General features: G+C 39.7%; 1 protein-coding gene and 1 pseudogene across 2 annotated transcripts in view; both read left to right on the forward strand.

The window, feature by feature from the left end:
* Positions 1–20,000, forward strand: part of SPINK5 (serine peptidase inhibitor Kazal type 5) — a 345,077-nt gene that overhangs the window by 131,801 nt on the left and 193,276 nt on the right. The gene's annotated exons all lie outside the window — the stretch shown is intronic.
* LOC145510930 (eukaryotic translation initiation factor 3 subunit E-like) lies at positions 14,502–18,565 on the forward strand (annotated as a pseudogene).

Consider the following 20,000-nt stretch of genomic DNA (forward strand, 5'->3'; position numbering starts at 1 on the left):
TACTCTGCCATATATCAATATCAACTGGGTGACATGGATAAGCTATTTAACCTTTGTGTCAGTTTACTCTATAAAACCAGATATTCTACCAATCCTATGGTACCTGGTATTAATAGTAATGACAGAACTACAAAAAGGATGTCTTGTATATCACAGTTTGAAGACATTATCAAGTAAAGCTAGATTGCCAGATAAGAGCAATCAGAATAGCAAGTATTAATAATATTATTAATAAGATGATGATAATAATAGCATTTACTGAATGCCTACTTGTGGCAGATGCTGAACTGTTTCATTTACTCTTCACAACAACCCTTTGAATTGAATACTCTTTTTATGCTCATTTCACAGATGAGGGAACTGGGACTCTGAGTAACTGATGTGTCCAGAGTTACACATCAAGAAAGGCAGAGTTGAAATAAAATCCAAGTCTGATGTTACAACATATCATCTTAGCTGTTCTAAGATATTGTGATAGGGGTAGGCAAGGAAATAATATATACAGAGAGAACACTCTCTGTGTGTGGGTGTGGGTGTGTGTTATACACAAAGGAAAGAAGAGGAAGGAGTAGGGTGAAGGTATTGTCTTTGTCTTCAAATTGCTACATAGTTGTCATAAGAAAAGACGTCCCTTGTCTTTTTTTTTTTTTTCAAATGATTCCAAATGTTATTTTATTTTGGGTGAACAAATTTCTGCCCATTTACACAGAAAAATTTCCTAACAGTCAAAGTTACCCAAATATGGGACAATCTTCCTTAGAGATAGTAAGTCTTCCTGAGTTGGCTTTCTTAAGCAGAGTCTTCTGATAACTGGAAGAGGTAGTGCAGGGGTTGTGGCTCACTAAAAATAACCATTAAGGTATTTTCAAATCTTAAGAGTCAGCATTTCTATAGTAAATTTCCAAATGAAGTAATTTCTCTGGTTCACAGTAGGCTTCATGGCAAAAGTAATCCTTCAGCTGAATTTGTACATTAGATAGGACACTTTTGATTACAAAGAGAAGTCACTCAGTCGTGTCCGAATCTTTGCAACCTCGTGGACTGTAGCCTACCAGGCTCCTCCGTCCATGGGATTCTCCAGGTGAGAATACTGGAGTGGGTTGCCATTTCCTTCTTCAGGGGATCTTCCCGACCCAGGGATCGAACCTGGGTCTCCCACATTGCAGGCATTACAAGCGGTAGAATAAAAACTCTGAAGAAAAAGAAAAGTTAATCATAAGGCTCAGAAGATGTCTCAAGAAGTCCACAGGCAGGAGAAAGAACAGAAACTAGGATCTGAAATATCATCTGTCTTCTCTCTTCATCCTGCATTTGTGCTCCTGCTTATAGATTATATTTCTTTCTTTACTTCTCTCTAGAACAGGTTTCTCTCAGTTCCTCTGTCCACTTGGCAGGAAGTGGGTATCCATTTGTTTCTGAGCTGACATGTTACAGATGCTACAATATTAAGGAAAAGAGGAATTTTTCTTTTGGTTTCAATTCCAACATTTTGGTGGTTTGTTTTTTATTTTTATTTTTTACTGTGGTAAAGTTCATGTAGTATAAAATTAACCATTTAAAACTACAGTTTAATGGCACTTAGTACTTATAGAGTGAAACCATCCCCTCTATTTATTTCCAAAATATTTTCATCACTCCCAAAGAAACTTTTTACCCGTTAAGTGGTCACTCCTCAACTCCATGACTCCTGGCCCTGGCAGTCACTAATCTGCTGTTTGTCTCTATGGATGGACCAATTCTGAATATTTCAAATAAATGGAATAATACCTTTTGTATCTATCTACTTTCACGTAGCAAAGGTTTTCAAGATTCATCCATGTTGAAGCATGAATCAGCATACCCTTCCTTTATATGGCTGAATAATTTCCATTGTGTAGATATCTTACTTTGGTTTCTCCACTTATCTATTGATAGGCATTTGGGTTGTTTCCACATTTTGGCTTTTGTGAATAGTGCTGCAGCTTTTGTTTGAATGCTTGTTTTTAATTCTCTTGCATCTATTATAAGAGTGGAATTGCTGGGCCACATGGTAACTTTACGTTTAATGTTTTAGGAAACTGCCAAATGTTTTCCACAGTGGGTGCATCATTTTATACTGCTGTCAGCAATGTGTGAAGATTCCAATTTTCTACATCCTTGCCAAAACTTATTACCTTTCTTCTTTAAAAAGATTATAGCCACTCTAGTTGGTGTAAAAAGGTACCTCCTTGAAGTTGTGATTCTTATTTCCCTATAACTAATGATGTGGATCTCCTTTTTAATGTTCTCTTGGCCATTTGTATATCTTCTTTGGATAAATGTGTTTTTAAGTCTGTAACTTTATTTTAAAAATTGTGTTTATCTTTTTCTTGTTGAATTATAACAGTTCTTAATATATTCTGATAATAGTCCCTTATCAGTTGATTCCCAGCTCTGCAATCTACCTCAGGCAAGTCACTAAACTCTTATGAACCTTGTTTTCTCTTTTCAAAAATATAGAGAAAGGATACACATACATCAAATATATGTGTGTGTGTAGAGAAGGGATCACTTCTCTCTGTATATGTCTCTTCTCTCTACATAAAACTTGTGTGTATGTGTGTGTGTGTATATATATATATATATATCTCCATCTTAAACTCTATCCATCTATCTGTCTATACCTAGGAGCAATATTTCATTTTTGCTAATTCATTGTTTGTAGTGACTTTTAGGGGCTTCCCTGATAGCTCAGTTGGTAAAGAATCCGCCTTCAATGCAGGAGACCTGGTTTGATTCCTGGGTCGGGAAGATCTGCTGAAGAAGGGATAGGCTACCCACTCCAGTATTCTTGGGCTTCCCTTGTGGCTCAGCTGGTAAAAAATCCACCTGCAATGTGGGAGACCTGGGTTTGATCCCTGGGTTGGGAAGATCCCCTGGAGAAGGGAAAGGCTACCCACTCCAGGACTCTGGCCTGGAGAATTCCAGGCAGAATTCTATACAGTCCATAGGGTTCCAAAGAGTCAGATACAAGTGAGTGACTTTCACACTTCACTAGTGACTTTTAGAATGTAAGCATCACAATAACAAGAATAGACTGTATGATTTGCAAATCTTTTCTCTCATTTGGTATGTGTCTTTTCACTTTCTTAATAGTATCCTTTGTTGACCTAAAATAAATAGACCTCCAGCTATTTCTCCAGCAAAAATGGGTTTATTTGGGATCAGAAAGACTTGGAATTTAGAGTCTGTAGCCAGAGCCACTGCAAGTCCTTGAAGAGAAAAGGAAAAAGAATTCTTTTAAAGAAAGAAGTTTGGAGGCCTATCCTAAATGAAAAAGCCCATGGCTTTTCATTGGCTGAGTCCTTGCCAGGAAAAAGGTCCTTCCTATTGGGTTCTTTTTAAGGGTATGGGAGCTCCCCCTTCTGGTCTCCTATTTAATTGATATTTTTGTTTATTAATTTTTTTCTTACTTTTTCTCCTTTTGATCAAGATCGTTCTCTGAAGCATCACTGATCAAATCAGCTTTTCTACTGTTAGTTGCTTTTTCTCTCTCATGCCTAGAAGGACCTTTCCAAGGCATGGTGTCTCATGTTGGTGTACAGATTGGAAACCTGTTGAGGTCATGTTCAAGTGACAAGGAGTGGTAGGAGGAAGAACCCTCAGGGACTTTTATCTCAAGTCCATAAGTTATCAAGTCATAGATATTGGAGATCATCTGAATCATGCCATCATCAGAGGTTTGGTAACAAACTTCCAATGGGTCTGTTCTGAATAACCTAGGAAAGTGGTCTCATCAAATGTGGTCTGCTTTAATTCAAGGACATCTTTACTTTCAGGTCACCAGATGACATGCGGGTCTAGCCAGGCTTCAAGGCTTTCATAAAGTGTGAATTCAAGAGTCTATTCTCTTGAATTTGGAGGCACGAGGGTTGTTAGCACAACCTGCCAAAGGCCTTTCGAGTGAAGATGAAGAGAGTCTTTCTGGAAGTGTCTTTTCCAATAGATGAAATCTCCAGGTTGCAAGGTGTGATATGTAAGGTCTTTACCTCCTGAGAGTACACTGTGAAAAGACTGTTTCACCAGATCACGATTATTTCTAATAGAAGCAATTAGACCTTTATAATAGTAGAGTATCTTTCCTTTTATCATTGTGGGTCACAAAAGGCAGGGACAAGTGTATTGCATGTCCTGTGACTGTCTCAAAGGGTGAGAGCCCATGAGTTTCAAAAGAGGTGGATCTAAGATTTAAAAGGACCAATGATGATGGTTTAGGTCAAGGTATTTGAAGGGTCTTTACAAATTTTACCAACTGAGTCTTAATAATGACATTAGTGTGTTCAACTAAGCCAGAGGATTTGAGAGTATTAAGCATAGTGGAAGTGTAAAACCAGTCAAATGATGTAGACTTGTTGAATGCCTGATCAGTAAAATGGGTTCTTTGAACACTATAAAGTTGAAGAGGATTTCATCACGTAGGGGTAATCTTTTCTAAGAGGATTTTAACCACAGAAGAGGCAGTAATCTATTCGCAAGGGAAGGCTTCAGTCCAGTGTGAAAGCATATAGACCATGACTAAAACATACTTGTATACATGAGATGGGGGAAGGTGTATGAAATCCATTTGCCAGACCATGAAAGGTCCATTAGGCAGGTTAGCATGACAGCAGGTAGCACCAACATGCTTCCTTGGGCTGTATTTTGGACAAGTGGGACAAGTGAGGAAGGCACTTTTTGCAGCTTTGTTCCGTTTTCCTACCAATACTGATTCATGAATGCTATTATTTTGTCAGTAGACCAATGGTTTAATGCATGTAGAGTGGGGAGGAGTGGTAATTTCAGTCTCCAGCAGGACTGAATCATCATTTGGTCCAAACCAGAGCCTTTTCTTTTTTATCAAACCAAAAGTTGTTGACTTCCAATCTTGGTTATTTCTTTTCTGAGGTCAACTTTTAGGCTTCTCTAGCCATTTTTTCTAAGTTATCATCTAGGGAAAATAGTGTTTGTACCAAGCAGAGGTTTGGCTGCTGTTGGTCCCTTTAAAGGCACCATTCTTTGCAGAAACATCAACTAGATGATTTCTTTTAGCTTCTAGGGACTCAAGTTTAGAATGCCTTGGAATCTTCATAATAGCAAAAGCAGCAGGTTAAAACATTGTATCTAATAGTTCTTGAACATAGAGGCCATTTAAAATTTTATTTCTGTTGGAAATTAGGAAGACATAGTGTTTCCACAACATTCAAAAACTGTGAGCTGCTCCAAAAGCATATGTACTATCTATAAAATATTGATAGTTTTGCCCTTAATTAAAGTGAAAGCCCATGTTGTTGTTAGTTGCTAAATTGTGTCTGACTCTTTTGCAACTCCATGGACTGTAGCCCGCCACGGTCCTCTGTCCATGGGATTTCCCAGGCAAGAATACTGGAAAGGGTTGCCTTTTCCTTCTCCAGGGAATTTTCCTAACTAAGAATGCATAATTCAACCTGCTGGGCTGAAGTAGCCATAGGTAAAGATGCTGAAGTTGAAGATTAAGAATTGTATCTATACTGATAAATGCATAAAATGTGGTATGTATGTGCCTGTTTGAGTATATCTATATATTCCTATATAATATATATATATGAATACTACTCAGCCATAAAAAATAATGAGACAATGCCATTTGCAGCAACAAGGATGAACGTAGAGATTATCAAATTATGTGAAGTCAGAGAAAGGGGAGTACCATATGATATCACTTATCCATATTATGATAAGTAGAGTCCAAATTATGATACAAATGACTTATTTACAAAACAGAAGCAGACCCGCAGACATAGAGGACAAATTTAGAGTTACCAAAGGGGAGAGGAGGTGAATGATTTAGGAGTTTGGAATTAGTAGATATAAACTACACTATATAAAATAGATAAACAAAGTTCAACTGTTTAGCATGGGGAACTATGTTTAATATTTTGTAATAACCTATAGTGAAAAAGTATATATGTATAACCTAATAACTTTACACAAAAAACTGACACAATATTATAAATGAGCTATATTTCAATTTAAAAAATCCTTTAAAAAAAGAGAATTTTAGCTGTCTTCCTTTGAGGTGACTCATTCTCCATATGAGAGAGCTGATTTGCAGATTAATTAAATCTGAAACGAATATAGTTTCTCATTCCATCCTGGTTGTTTTTCCTGGAAGGGTAAGGTCCTGGCTCATCCCATAATAACCCATTTTAACATAATGTTAAAAGCTACCTAGGTGGAATTCACATCTGAAGGAAGACCAAATTTTTCTTTAAAAATAATCTGAAGTTGATTGTAATAGTCACGACAAGATTAATCAGACTTTTACATGCAAACCTCAACTTTGTTTCAATCAATAGACTTTTGGAAAAACCGTAAAAGTTACTGGATAAAATCACCCAGTTATTGCCTGAGCCTAACCTTATAATAAGCTAGTGGTCTGGTCTCCCAGCTGTCATCTTAGAGACCTTTCAGAATGTTCCCAGTTACTGAGTTTCATCCAGTGCTGGGCTGGCCTTCATTGACAAGCATATGAACTAGCTGACACAAGACAGAAATACCAGGTTGATAGGTTTGAATGACTGTGTTAAATTCCTCTGCAAATCTGTGAGAATCTTCACTTACTTTGGGAAAATCTTTGACTGTGGCTCATAGTTTAGATTCAGTCTAGGGAATATGAGAAATTAAGGGTTAGCCCCTGGATTCTCGGAAAGCTTAATTTTTTTTTAAACTTTTTTATTTTGTATTGGGGTAGAGTCGATTAACAATGCTGTGGTAGTTTCAGGTGAACAGTGAGGAAACTCAGTCATACATATACATATCCATCCTCCCACAAATTCCTCTCCCACCCAGGTTGCCACATAACATTGAGCTGAGTTCCTTGTGCTTTACAACAGGTCTTTGTTGGTTATCTATTTTAAATAGAGCAGTGTATACATGACCTTCCCAAAGTTCCTAACTATCCCTTCCTCCCAGCAACCATAAGTTTGTTTTCTAACTTTGTGAGTCTCTTTCTGTTTTGTAAGTTCATTTGTATCATTTCTTTTTATATTCGTTCTCCTTCTCTGTCTGACTTAACTTCACTCAATGTGACACTGTCTAGATCCATCCACATTACTACAAATGGCATTATTTCATTCTTTTTAATGGCTGAGTAATATTCCATCACATATATGTAAGATATCTTCTTTATCCATCTGTTGATGGACATTTAGGTTGCTTCCATGTCTTGGCTGTTGTAACAGTGCTGTAGTGAACATGGGCTGCATGTATCCTTTTAGATCATGGTTTTCTCCAGATATATGCCCAGGAGTGGGACTGCAGGATCACATGGTAGCTCTATTTTTATTTTTTAAGAAACCTCCATGCTGTTCTCCATAGTGGCTATTCCAATTTACAGTCTCACGAACAGTACAAGGGTATTCCCTTTTCTCCACACCCTCTCCAGCATTTGTTGTTTGTGGATTTTTTGACGATAGCTATTCTGACCAGTGTGAGGTGATATCTCATTGTAGTTTTGATTTACACTTCTCTAATAACTAGTGATGTTCAACATCTTTTCGTGTGCCTATTGGCCATCTATGTGTCTTCTTTGGGGAAATGTCTATTCAGATCTCTCAGAAAGCTTAATTTTAAAGGAATATATTCTGACAAGTTCAGTGGAAAAGGGAGTGAGGCATGTTTCTGAGAAAAAGGGAAGTTTAGTGAGAGAATTAGTATGGGGGAACTGAGGGTATATAGGTGTAGGCGGCATAGAAGGAAAGGAGGAGGATGGGACACATCCTCAGAAAGGAGGCAGGGCTTGGCACAAGGAGTGGAGGTAGACAGAGACGATGGCGTTGGAGGTGGAACCAGGAGTGAGGAGCCAAGGAGGAAGCGCCAGTAGCTCTTGGATCCATTTTCACCTTCTTTAATCCTTTCTTTGCATCAGTTAATCTTAAAATCTTATTTTGCAGAGAGAGGCAATTTTAGGCTCCTGAAAATGTTGGAATCCTCAAAATATACACATCGAAATAGACATTCTATTTAGTTTGAGAAATTTTAGAGCTATGGTAGTCCAATTTAGTTTTTAAAAAAGTAAGTTTGGGAGTTTCCCTAGTAGTCCAGTGGCCAAGACTCTGAACCCTCAATGTAAGGGATTCGGGTTCCGATCCCTGGTCAGGGCACTAGATTCCACATGCCACATGAAGATTGAAAATTCTGTGTGCTATAAATAAGACGAAGCACAGCCAAATAAATAAATAAATTAAAAAAGAAAAGTAAGTTTGGGTATTTTAAAAGTTCCTCTTAATGGCCACTGATATTCTAAATTGCCTTTGGTTAGGTTGGTCCATTTAGTTAGAAACATGCATGAGGAAAGACTATGGTTTTTAAACATAAAATCAGCTCAAATCCCTGAAGGGAGAGTGCCTACAAAATACTAAGACAATTGGGGTCTGATTCTCAGAGGTTTTTCTCTAGGGTAACAGAATAATTTTCAGACCACCTAAACAGCTTACAGCTCAAACAGTTCAGATACCTCTCACATCCTGTAGGCCTAATACTAGCCATTTCTAAGTAACAGTCTGGTCCTAGAGGGACCTAACACAAGGCTTCTCAGCTCAGTCCCCATAGAATAGCCCTTGTTCCAAAAAAAAAAAAAGGCTCACAGGCCAAACCAGTCCAACTGGAAGAATCTGGTTTCAAATCAGATCAAAGTGCCATGACCACTTCCATATAGAAGAGGACCTTAACTAGAAAAGATAAAACCTGAAAATAGATCTAAAAAAGAACCTAGAGAACTTCAAAATGCAAAGAGAGGGGAAGCTTTGATCCAACAGAGACACCCTTTAAACTCCAGGTTCAGGGAGAAAAGCCATGAGTAATGGTGGGCTCAGTATGGGTACTGTACCTGTTTCTCACCAGCCCTGGAGTTATCAGGGGTCTTCTCTAAATTCCTGTATGTGCCACCAAAATGTTGACCTAAAATAGACTGCTAGCTATTTCTCCAGCAAAAAATGGGTTTATTGAGGGTTAGAATTGCAATTTGGGGTCTGCATCCATGGCTAGTAAGCCACATGCCAGTCCCCAAATAGCAAGCAGAGGGGAACTCTTTTATAGAGGGGGAAAGGAGGTTAGGGGGGCTGTAGTAAACAGTCCATGGATTTTCATTGACTGAGTTGTTGCTGGGAAAGAAGAGGAGTCTTCTCTGTTAGGCTCTGCTATTGTTGCAGGGCATGAGAGCTCCACCTTCTGGTCTCCCAATTCAGTTCAGTTCAGTCACTCAGTCATGTCCAACTCTTTGCAACCCCATGGAATGCAGCATGCCAGGCAGGCTTCCCTGTCCATCACCAACTCCCAGAGCTTGCCCAAACTCATGTCCATTGAGTCGCTGATGCCATCCAACCATCTCATCCTCTGTCGTCCCCTTCTCCTCCTGCCTTCAATCTTTCCCAGCATCAAGGTCTTTTCCAGTGAGTCAGTTCTTCACATCAGAACTGATTTCCTTTAGGACTGACTGGTTTGATCTCCTTGCAATCCAAGGAACTTTCAAGAGTCTTCTCTAACACCACAGTTCAAAAGCATCAGTTCTTTGGTACTAAGCTTTCTTTATGGTCCAACTCTTACATCCATACATGACTACTGGAAAAACCATACTCCATTTAATTGAGGTTTTGAAAGTGAAAGTGAAACTTGCTCAGTAGTGTCAACTCTTTGTGACCCCATGTACTATACAGTAAATGGAATTCTCCAGGCCAGAATACTGGAGTGGGTAGCCTTTCCCTTCTCTAGGGGATCTTCCCAACCCAGGGATTGAACCCAGGTCTCCTGCATTGCAAGCGGATTCTTTACCAGTTGAGCTACCAGGGAAGCCCAGTTGAGGTTTTAGTTTATTAAGTTTTTATATTTTTGATACATAAAAGTTGTATGCCTTAGGCTGATGCCTTAGACTTTGTTAGATATCCCTAATACTTAGCAGGGGCTTCCCTGGTGACTCACTGGTAAAGAATCCACCTGCCAATGCAGGAGATACAGATTTGATCCCTGAGTAAGGAAGATCCCCTGGAAAAGGAAATGGCAACCCACTCCAGTATTCTTGCCTGGAGAATCCCATGGACAGAGAAGCCTGGTGGGCTACAGTCCATGGGATCACGACTTGGGACTGAATAGCAACAATACTTAGCAGGTTTGCTGTTATCACTAATAATAGACACAAGAGGGTGCTAAAAGACCTTGCTTCTGGTTCTTTAGGCCCAACTGTAGAACAGTTGTGGTTTCTTTCCTTTAATGCAATTTCCATTTTCAGAAAAGAATCTTAATAACCAAACAGGAAAATCTTAAGAGAAAGAATGAAAATACAGCATAATATCAAATGTTCAGATTTTAAGGTTAACTGAGGTATAGCCTCAGTGTTGCTGATGATTTAGTACCATTTTGCTGCTAAGGCGCTTCAGTCGTGTCCAACTCTGTGCGACCCCATAGACGGCAGCCCACCAGGCTCCACCATCCCTGGGATTCTCCAGGCAAGAACACTGGAGTGGGTTGCCAGTTCCTTCTCCAATGCACGAAAGTGAAAAGTGAAAATGAAATCGCTCAGTCGTGTCCGACTCTTCGCGACCCCATGGACTGTAGCCTCCCAGGCTCCTCTGTCCATGGGATTTTCCAGGCAAGAGTACTGGAGTGGGGTGCCATTGCCTTCTTTTAGATGAATGTAATAGAATTTCATTTGCTAGAAAAACACATGATACTTCCTTTTCTTCCTTCCTACTTCCCTCCATCCCACCCTCCCCCCTTTCTTCCTTCCAGGGACACTTTGATAAATGCAATCTTTTCCATTTTGAAAAAGTAAACAAAATATAAGCAGAACTGTTCTTGAAGTGGAGATAGGATGCTGTTTACTGTTTGGTCCTTTATAGAAAAAAGTTCACTAATTCCTATTCTATACTCATAATGACTCACTGGGACGAAGGAAAATACATTAAAATTTTAACTGCTCTTTTAAAAGTCCAATTATTTAAAAACTTTTGTGGTATGCTTTATACAATACGTCATATATTCAGGTTGAATATTCTTTGGGCTTCCTGGGTGGCCCAGCAATAAAGAATATGCCTGTAGATGCAGGAAATGTGGGTTTGATCTCTGGGTTGGAAAGATCCCCTAGAGAAGGAAATGGCAACTCACTTCAGTATTCTTGCCTAGGAAATCCCATGGACAGAGGAGCCTGGTGGCCTGCAAAAAAGTCAGACACGATTTAGCAACTTAACAACAACAAAAGCAGGCTTTTGTTGTTGTTCAGTTGCTCAGCCATGTCTGATTCTGCAATTCCATGGACTGCAGCGTACCAGGCTTCCCTGTCCTCACGATCTCCTGGAGCTTGCTCAAACTCATCGGTGATGCCATCCAACCATCTCATCCTCTGTCATCCCCTTCTCCTGCTTTCAATCTTTCTCAGCAACAGGGTCTTTTCTAATGAGTCGTCTCTTCATATCAGGTGGCCAAAGTATTGGAGCTTCAGCTTCATCATCAGTCCTTCCAATGAATATTCAGGGTTGATTTCCTTTAGGATCTACTAGTCTGATCTCCTTGCAGTCCAGAGGACTCTCAGAGTCTTCTCCAACATCACAGTTCAAAAGCATCAATTCTTTGGTACTCAGCCTTCTTTATGGCCCAACTCTCATACCCACACATGACTACTGAAAAAACTATAGCTTTGACTATAAGACCTTTGTTGGCAAAGTAATGTCTCTGTTTTTTAATATGCTGTCTAGGTTTGTCATAGCCTTTCCTCCAAGGAGCATGTGTCTTTTAATTTTATGGCTGCAGTCACCATCTGCAGTGATTTTGGAGCCCAAGAAAATAAAGTCGGTCACTGTTTCCATTGTTTATCCATCTATTTGCCATGAAGTAACGGGATCGGATGCCATGATCTTAGTTTTTTGAATGGTGGTTTTAAGCCAGCTTTTTCACTCTCCTCTTTGACCTTCAAGAAGCTCTTTTGTTCCTCTTCGCTTTCTGCCTTAAGGGTGGTGTCATCTGCATATATGAGATTATTGATATTTCTGCAGGCCATCTTGATTCTAGCTTGTGTTTCATCCAGCCTGGCATTTCACATGATGTACTCTGCATATAAGTTAAATAGCAGGGTGACAATATACAGCCTTGTCGTACTCCTTTCCCAGTTTAGAACCAGTCCATTGTTCCATGTCCAGTTCTAACAGTTGCTTCAGGAGGCAGGTAAGGTGGTCTTGTATTCCCATCTCTTTAAGAATTGTTCAGTTTGTTGTAATCCACACAGTCAAAGACTTCAGTGTAGTCAAAGAAGCAGAAGTAAGTGTTTTCTGGAATTCTCTTGTTTTTCTATGATCTAATGGATGTTGGCAATTTGATCTCTGGTCCCTCTGCCTTTTCTAAATCCAGCTTGAACATCTGGAAGTTCTTGGTTCACTTACTGTTGAAGTCTGAAAAAAAGTGAAAGTGAAAGTCGCTCAGTCACGTCCTACTCTTTGTGACCCCAGGGACTGCAGCCTGCCAGGCTCTTCTGTCCGTGGAATTCTCCAGGCTAGAATACTGGAGTGGGTAGCCTTTCCCTTCTCCAGAGGATCTTCCCAACCCAGGGATCAAACCCAGGTCTCCAGTATTGCAGGCAGATTCTTTACCAGCTGAGCTACTGTTCAAGCCCCTTGGTGAGTTTTGAGCATTACTTTGCTAGCCTGTGAGATGAATGCAATTGTGCGGTAGTTTGAATATTCTTTGGCATTGCCTTTCTTTGGGTTTGGAATGAAAACTGACCTTTTCCAGTCCTGTGGCCATTGCTGAGTTTTCCAAATATGCTGGCATATTGAGTGTAGCACTTTAACAGAAGCATCTTTTAAGATTTGAAATTGCTCAGCTGGAATTCTATCACCTCCACTAGCTTTGTTCATAGTGATGTTTCCTGTGGCCCACGTGACTTCACACTCCAGGATATCTGGCTTAGGTGAGTGATCACACCATCGTGGTTATCTGGGTATAGTTCTTCTGTGTATTCTTGCCATTTCTTCTGCTTCTTAATATCTTCTGCTTCTCGTAGGTCCATACCACTTCTGTCCTTTACTGTGCCCATCTTTGCATGAAATGTTTCCTTGATATCTCTAATTTTCTTGAAGAGATTTCTAGTCTTTCCCATTCTATTGTTTTCCTCTATATCTTTGCACTGATCACTTAGGAAGGCTTTCTTATCTCTCCTTGCTATTCTTTGGAACTCTGCATTCAGATGGGCATATCTTTCCTTTTCTCCTTTGCCTTTCACTTCTCTTTTTTCACAGCTATTTGTAAGGCCTCCTCAGACAACCATTGTGCCTTTTTGCATTTATTTTTCTTGAGGATGTTTTTCTATCACGATTTCCTGTACAATGTCATGAACCTCCATCCAGGCACTCTCTATAAGATCTAATCCCTTGATTTTTTTTTTTTTTACTTTCACTTTATCGTTGTAAGGAATTTGACTTAAGTCATACCTGAATGGCCCAGTGCTTTTCCTTACTTTCTTCAATCTAAGTTTGAATTTTTCAATAAGGAGTCCATGATCTCAGCCACAGTCAGCTCCCGGTCTTGTTTTTGCTGACTGTATAGAGCTTCTCCATCTTCGGCTGCAAAGAATATAATCAATCTGATTTTGGTATTTACCATCTGGTGATGTCCATGTGTAGAGTCTTCTCTTGTGTTGTTGGAAGAGGGTGTTTGCTATGACCAGTGTATTCTCTTGGCAAAACTCTGTTAGCCTTTGCCCGTCTTCATTTTTTTACTCTAAGGCCAAACTTGCCTGTTATTCCACGTGTCTCTTGACTTTCTACTTTTGCATCTGGTCCCTATGATGGATGACATCCAGTCCCATCTTTATAAATAAATAAAATAGACATAATTTCACATACATCTGCAGAAATGTTTTTCTGATTGAAGTGCATAACCAAATATTTTTAGAAACCAGTCTAATTTAACTGTATTATTTTTACATATGGGAAGAATAAAATCCAGAATGTTAAATGATTGTTCAAGGTCCCAAAGAAAGTTATTGTCAGATTAGCTACAGGCTCCTGCCCCTTTCACTGTATCATTTTGCAAACATGCCCACCCTATCTTTTGCTGTCCTCCAACTTGAGGTTTCTGAAGTAGGGGCTCACCTGTGCTGACTTCACATTCTCTTTATCACTAAATCTACTGCTGTGTCATACATTCACAAGCCTTTTTCCTCGCCTTATGAACTTCGGTATGCCCTGGTCATGTGAGTGCTCTTTGGGCTCTAGCGAGAAGTTGAGGCATACCCTAAATTAATCCCGAATGTCTTCTCTGAGCTTATAAATATCTGGCAGACAGGTGAAGTAGAAATCTGCACACATACTGCATGGTACACCTCTCCTTTGCTTTAGGAATGTGATGTCGGGAACAAGATCAGAAAAGTTTCTGTAGTTGACTTTGGACTTCCCTAGTTGTGATGACACAACTTATTTAGGAAAGTCACAAGTCAAGAGGGACACATGAAGAAATTGTACACGTTGAAAAGTAGGTCCAGGATGACAAAAAATAAGAAACCTCATGTCTGTAAAGAAGAGAAGAAGGAACTTGGTGGTAACTTAGCTCAGAGATGACTCAGATGCCGAAGTAATTATCTTCAGGTATCTTAATGATTGTCCTGGGAAAGGAGGAACTTTTAACTGTTTCGTAAGCCCACATCTAGGACCTATGGGTAGAATTTGCTGGCATTTAGGCTTGAGTTCACTAGTTGGAGATGTCCAGTGAATAACTAGATGTTATTTAGACTTTGGCATTAGAGAGAGATGAGTATAATTCTTGGCTTCATCTCTTATTGCCTACTTGACTCTGGGAATTATGGTTATGGAGGAGAATAGTGTATTGCAATATTGTATATAGAGCCCTCTGTCTTTCCCCTCTTCTACATGCCCTTGAACCTCATACATCCACTGCCAGTTTATACTATCAGGATTTAGAAACTCAAGGCTGCAAAAGTATTTTGACAAAAAGGATTTTGAGTATGGCTTTTAGAAGCAAAGGCCAGAATATCTGGAAGGAAGTAGAACACATAGTATATGCTGAAACAGTTGGTTTGGAAATAGAGTAGGAGTCACATAGCACTGTCACCTAATATCAAATAAAAATCCCATGGGCTAGAAGTTAAGGTATGGAGGCAAGACAGTGTTGAGAGAGAAGACTGGTGAAACCTAGCCTGTCTGGGGCTCACAGTACCCAAGGGAATGAGAGGGGGTGCTGTGGAATTGGCACAAAGGCTCATAAACTATCAATAGGGAGACATCATCTATCACAAGATGAGAGTCAGATCATTAATATACATCATGGGATCACATTAGGCATTTGAACCAGTGTCATAAGTCATCGATGCCATATGGTCCTCTTTACATTTTGTAAAGACCTCCTAATGAAACACTAACAAAGTGCTAGTCACTGTCCTCTGAGAATTACACCTCTTTGGGACCAAAACTTTGCTCAGCTCTATTCTACTTTCCCTGCATGGAAACAACTTTTATTTACCAGGTATATTCTAAGATGTTGCTGAGATGACAGGAGGCCTTCTGAACACCTGTAGGAGGAGAGATGGTATGGAAGGGAAGCCTCACATCAGTACCTTGGTAGGAATGAATCAAACTAGTTTGAGATCCTGTCTGCTTCTCCCCAGTTGCATTAAAAGCAGCAATTCCAGTTACATGTTAACCGTACTTTTACCCTTTCCATGTTGTTACAGTAAACTTTCCTATATTGTTTTTAGTGTTGGCTTCCCAGGTGGTGCTAGTGGTAAAGAACCCACCAGCCAACGCTGGAGAATCAAGAGACAAGGATTCAATCCTGGGTCAGGAAGGTCTCTTGGAGAAGGGCATGACAACCCACTCCAGTATTCTTGCCTGGAGAATCCCATGGACAGAGGAACCTGGTGGGCTATAGTCCATGGGGTCGCAAAGAATCAGACACAACTCAAGCAACTTAGCATGCACAATTTATATCATTAATACTTAGTTTACAAGGTTGCTCTAAGATTAAATGAGATAATGCATAAAATATTAGCACATTGATTGTCTTAGGATATATTCAATAAATGGAAGCTGTGAGTATTATTCAAGAGGTGATGACATCATAATCCCTTTAAGTGTTTTTATGAAACACAGTGACCACTTGGTGTTTATGTGATAAAGAACATTAACATTTCTGAATGTAATAGTGGTCTCAGAGACTGATCTGTCAGTTTAGATCCAGTGTTTTTCAACCCGCTGTGCATGGGCTAGTATAGGCTGACTATATCGCACAGCCTGAATAGTGTTAAAAATTAGATAAGTCTGGGCCCAAATTCAGATAATCTGATTTCGTAGATCTAGAGAAAGGCTCAAGATTCTGTGTTATTAACAAGATGCTTCCCTCTGGAGGTTCTAGAAGAGAATGCATTTCTTTGCCTTCTTCAGCGTCTAGAGAATACCCACATTCTTTGGTTCACAGCCCTACATCACTCCAACTTCCCCTTCCATTGACATAGCTCCCTTTCTGACTCTGACACTCCTACCTCCTTATTATACAATAGAATCCTCCAGGATATTCCAGGGTTATCTTTCCATCTTAAAATTCTCAACTCAATTACATCTGCAAAGTCTCCTTTGCTATATAAAGCAACATATTCACAGATTATAGGGATTAGAATGCAGGTATCTCTGGGGATCATTATTCTGAAAATGATAGAGGGTAAACTATTTTTCTGGACTGTCAGCTACAGGAAAAATCCCTGGAGACTTTGTTCATTCCCACTTGGTAACTCCATGTATTGAGGGAGTTTTTCTTCTAAACTACCAACCCCTCTAAGTATCTATTTCTTTGGTATACAAGTATCCCAGGCGGCTGACGTAGACTTGACAATTCTATATTTAGATCCACTCTACTGGTATGCGAAATTCCAATATAAATGTGTAAATTACTCTGGAGCAGCAGAATACTTCTTTAGAGTGTTGGTTCCCACAATGGATAGAAATGCTTTGAGATCACCCTGGGAAAAACTGGCCTCTGAAGTCTTCATGCAGAATTAGGATGCAGCCATGTAAGACCTTATGTGGCTAAAAGAGACCATAGATAATAATTCTGTGCCACTTCAGTCTCTTTAGTAGCAAACATGGCTCATTCACTGGTCTCTGTTTTCTTCAATCACCCCCAAACAGTATAATAGCATTATTGATCTCTTCCTTTGTGAGCCACAGTATCCTAAAGTGCTTTGTACAATGTGTCTACATATTCTATGCTTTTTGACCACAGTGAAAGTGAAAGTCACTCAGTCGTGTCCGACCCTTTGCGACCCCCTGAACTGTATAGTCCATGGAATTCTCCAGGCCAGAATACTGGAGTGGGTAGCCTTTCCCTTTTCCAGAGGATCTTCCCAACCCAAGGATTGAACCCAGGTCTTCCACATTGCAGGTGGATTCTTTACCAGTAGTCATATAAACAAAGATGTTCAAAAACGCTGGCAGGTACTATTAATAAAAGATCTAGTCAAAATTATTCAACAGGAGTCCTACACATATAAAAACCCAGTTACATATTGTAAAGTAATTAGCCTCCAATTAAAATGAATAAATTTATTTAAAAAAACCCAGTGACAGAGTTTGTATAATATTTATATGTTAACTTTGACTTTGGTAGGGCTCAGAAAAAGCTGAGGAAATATGAATCAGTGCTAGTGAATGATTTCTTCTTGGTGGCTTGTCTTGAGGATTTCATTGAAAATGCCCAACTCCTTATATTTGAGTTTTTTTGTCTCAAAATACACTGCACCCATCAGTGTACCACCATTAACATGTTGGCAGGTAAACTGAATGCAACTCCAGAAGAAACTGAAAGGTGGATTGTAAATTTGATTAGAAATGCAAAACTGGATGCCAAGATTGATTCTGAACTAGGTCATGTGGTTATAGGTAACAATGCAGTCTCACCCTATCAGGGATTCAAAAGACCAAAAGTATTTCATTTAGCAGACAGATGTTGGCCATATATATTGAGAAGAAATTTAAACAGGGGCTTCTAACTGAGCAATTCAGGACTCTGGCTTCTATTGAAGAACTGTACAGAAAAAGTATAAAAGAAAACTATAAAGACTATGAAAGAAAAGTGAAACAGTGCAACCATTTTATAAAAGTGAAACATTGAAAACAACATACTGATATAAAGTTTGGAGAATTTGAATAAAATTGTTTCATTTTAAAAAATACTTGACAATTCTAGGATATGCTGGATGGGAATCGAACAAGCTTATGGGCCAGGGTATCAATGGCTTTCACTTGTGCTTGATTATCAGTGTGCTAGATGCTAACTTCTGTCAAGGGAAGGACCTCATCCTAGCTCCTCAGTACAGGCAGCACGTAAGACTTCATGTCTGAAGGCTGTAGCTTCTATTCCTGGGCCCTGGTTACACATGGTCCTGCTCAGTGACACTGGTCATTTTGGGATGTTGACTCAGTGCCGTTCTTAAGGTCTCTCCAGCTATTTCTTCTCATTCTTTGTCCAGCTGTCTTCTAAGGTCTCTTTTATCTTTTTGTTTTCAGCCTTTGGAACCAATCTTTTGTCTTCAAGGTAAACTTTCTCTTATCATTTATATCATCACCATATCATATATTCTTTCAAAACCTCATGCATCCACAGCTGAGGCATAATGTGTGGGTTGCTAAACTCCAAACCAGTAACCGACTCCCTTTGCTTTCTCTGCTTTCTTCTGTCACTTCATCTCCACGGCAGTGATGGAGAATGCTTAGCTGACTGAATGTGGGAAGAAACAAGGAATGAAGCAGAATCCTGGCAACAAATGCATATTAATTAACATTTCAAAATGTTATCCATTTTCATGATTTTCAAAGTTTGTTCCAACACTGAAATTCAAAGGTACAATTTCCTAAGTTCAAGGCTAGTGCCTGTTTCACTAAACCACACCCCATTGTACTCGCTGTCTTCATTTCAATAGCTTTTTCAACAACTTCCAAGACCTTGGATTTCCAAATTGGCATATTTCCCCTTCACCAGGACACCTCCCACTATTTCTAAATATCCACTCTCACTGTGGTACGAGCATCCTGCTCTCCAGCTCCTGGGAAAGGCTAAGTAGCAAGAAAGCTGCACCACCCTCTGTTAAGCTGCCTGTCTACCTTTTCACAATTTCAGCCGACTGCGTCTGACTCAGCTCTCTGGTCTGCCAGGTAAAGACTTGTAGAAAACATTTCCTACTGCTTCTCTTCTCCCAAGGAGTACAGGATTAGCATGCAGTACACCTGAGCACAGGGCAGCTCCTTTTCAGTTTGTCTGTCTGGTATTAAAAGGGGATGGGAACTAGCTTAAGGTCTGAAATGATTTCCTTCCCACAGATACCTGCCCACCCTCTAATACCCAGGTACACAGCAAGAATGTGGACTCTGCTGGCCGCTCAACTGGTCCAGCTTCCTTAATGCAAGTGGCTGCTTGTCTGACTCGGTCTCACCATTCCTGCTCTTTCCTTTCAATTTTATAATGAAGTAGTACAGAGAGGCAGACAAGATTAGTGTGCAGGTTACTCTTGAGTTTGTATCCAAAAAAAAAAAGTCCCAGTTCTGGCTCCTTACTAATTAGGTGACGTTGGGGAAGTTGTTTAAGTTCCTCAAGCTTCTATCTGCTCCTCTGTAAAATGTAAACTGAAGACACCTACATCACTGGATTGCTAAAAGGATAAAAGTAAACTAGGTAAAACACTTACATGCCTGGTACATGTTGTTCCATAAATGGAAGTCATGGCTACATTTTGTGCTATTTAATAAAGATGTGCTGAGTCCTTATTACGAAAAATACCATGCTTGGTACTATGGAATTAGGGAGAGAAGGAGATATGGTCCCTGCAAAGGACTTTGCAGACTATTGGAAGAGAGAAAATATCAAAGTAAGCTAAGGGACTGGGTGAAGGAGGGGTAAAGTTATGGGGAGAGAACCGAATGGAGATGAAGTTGGACCTATGCAACAGGGAGGAGGGTCCAGAGGGAAAACTTCATTGC

This window comes from Giraffa tippelskirchi, chromosome 6 (assembly GCF_054371585.1).
Source record: "Giraffa tippelskirchi isolate mGirTip1 chromosome 6, T2T-mGirTip1v1.2.pri, whole genome shotgun sequence".
Classification (NCBI taxonomy): domain Eukaryota; kingdom Metazoa; phylum Chordata; class Mammalia; order Artiodactyla; family Giraffidae; genus Giraffa; species Giraffa tippelskirchi.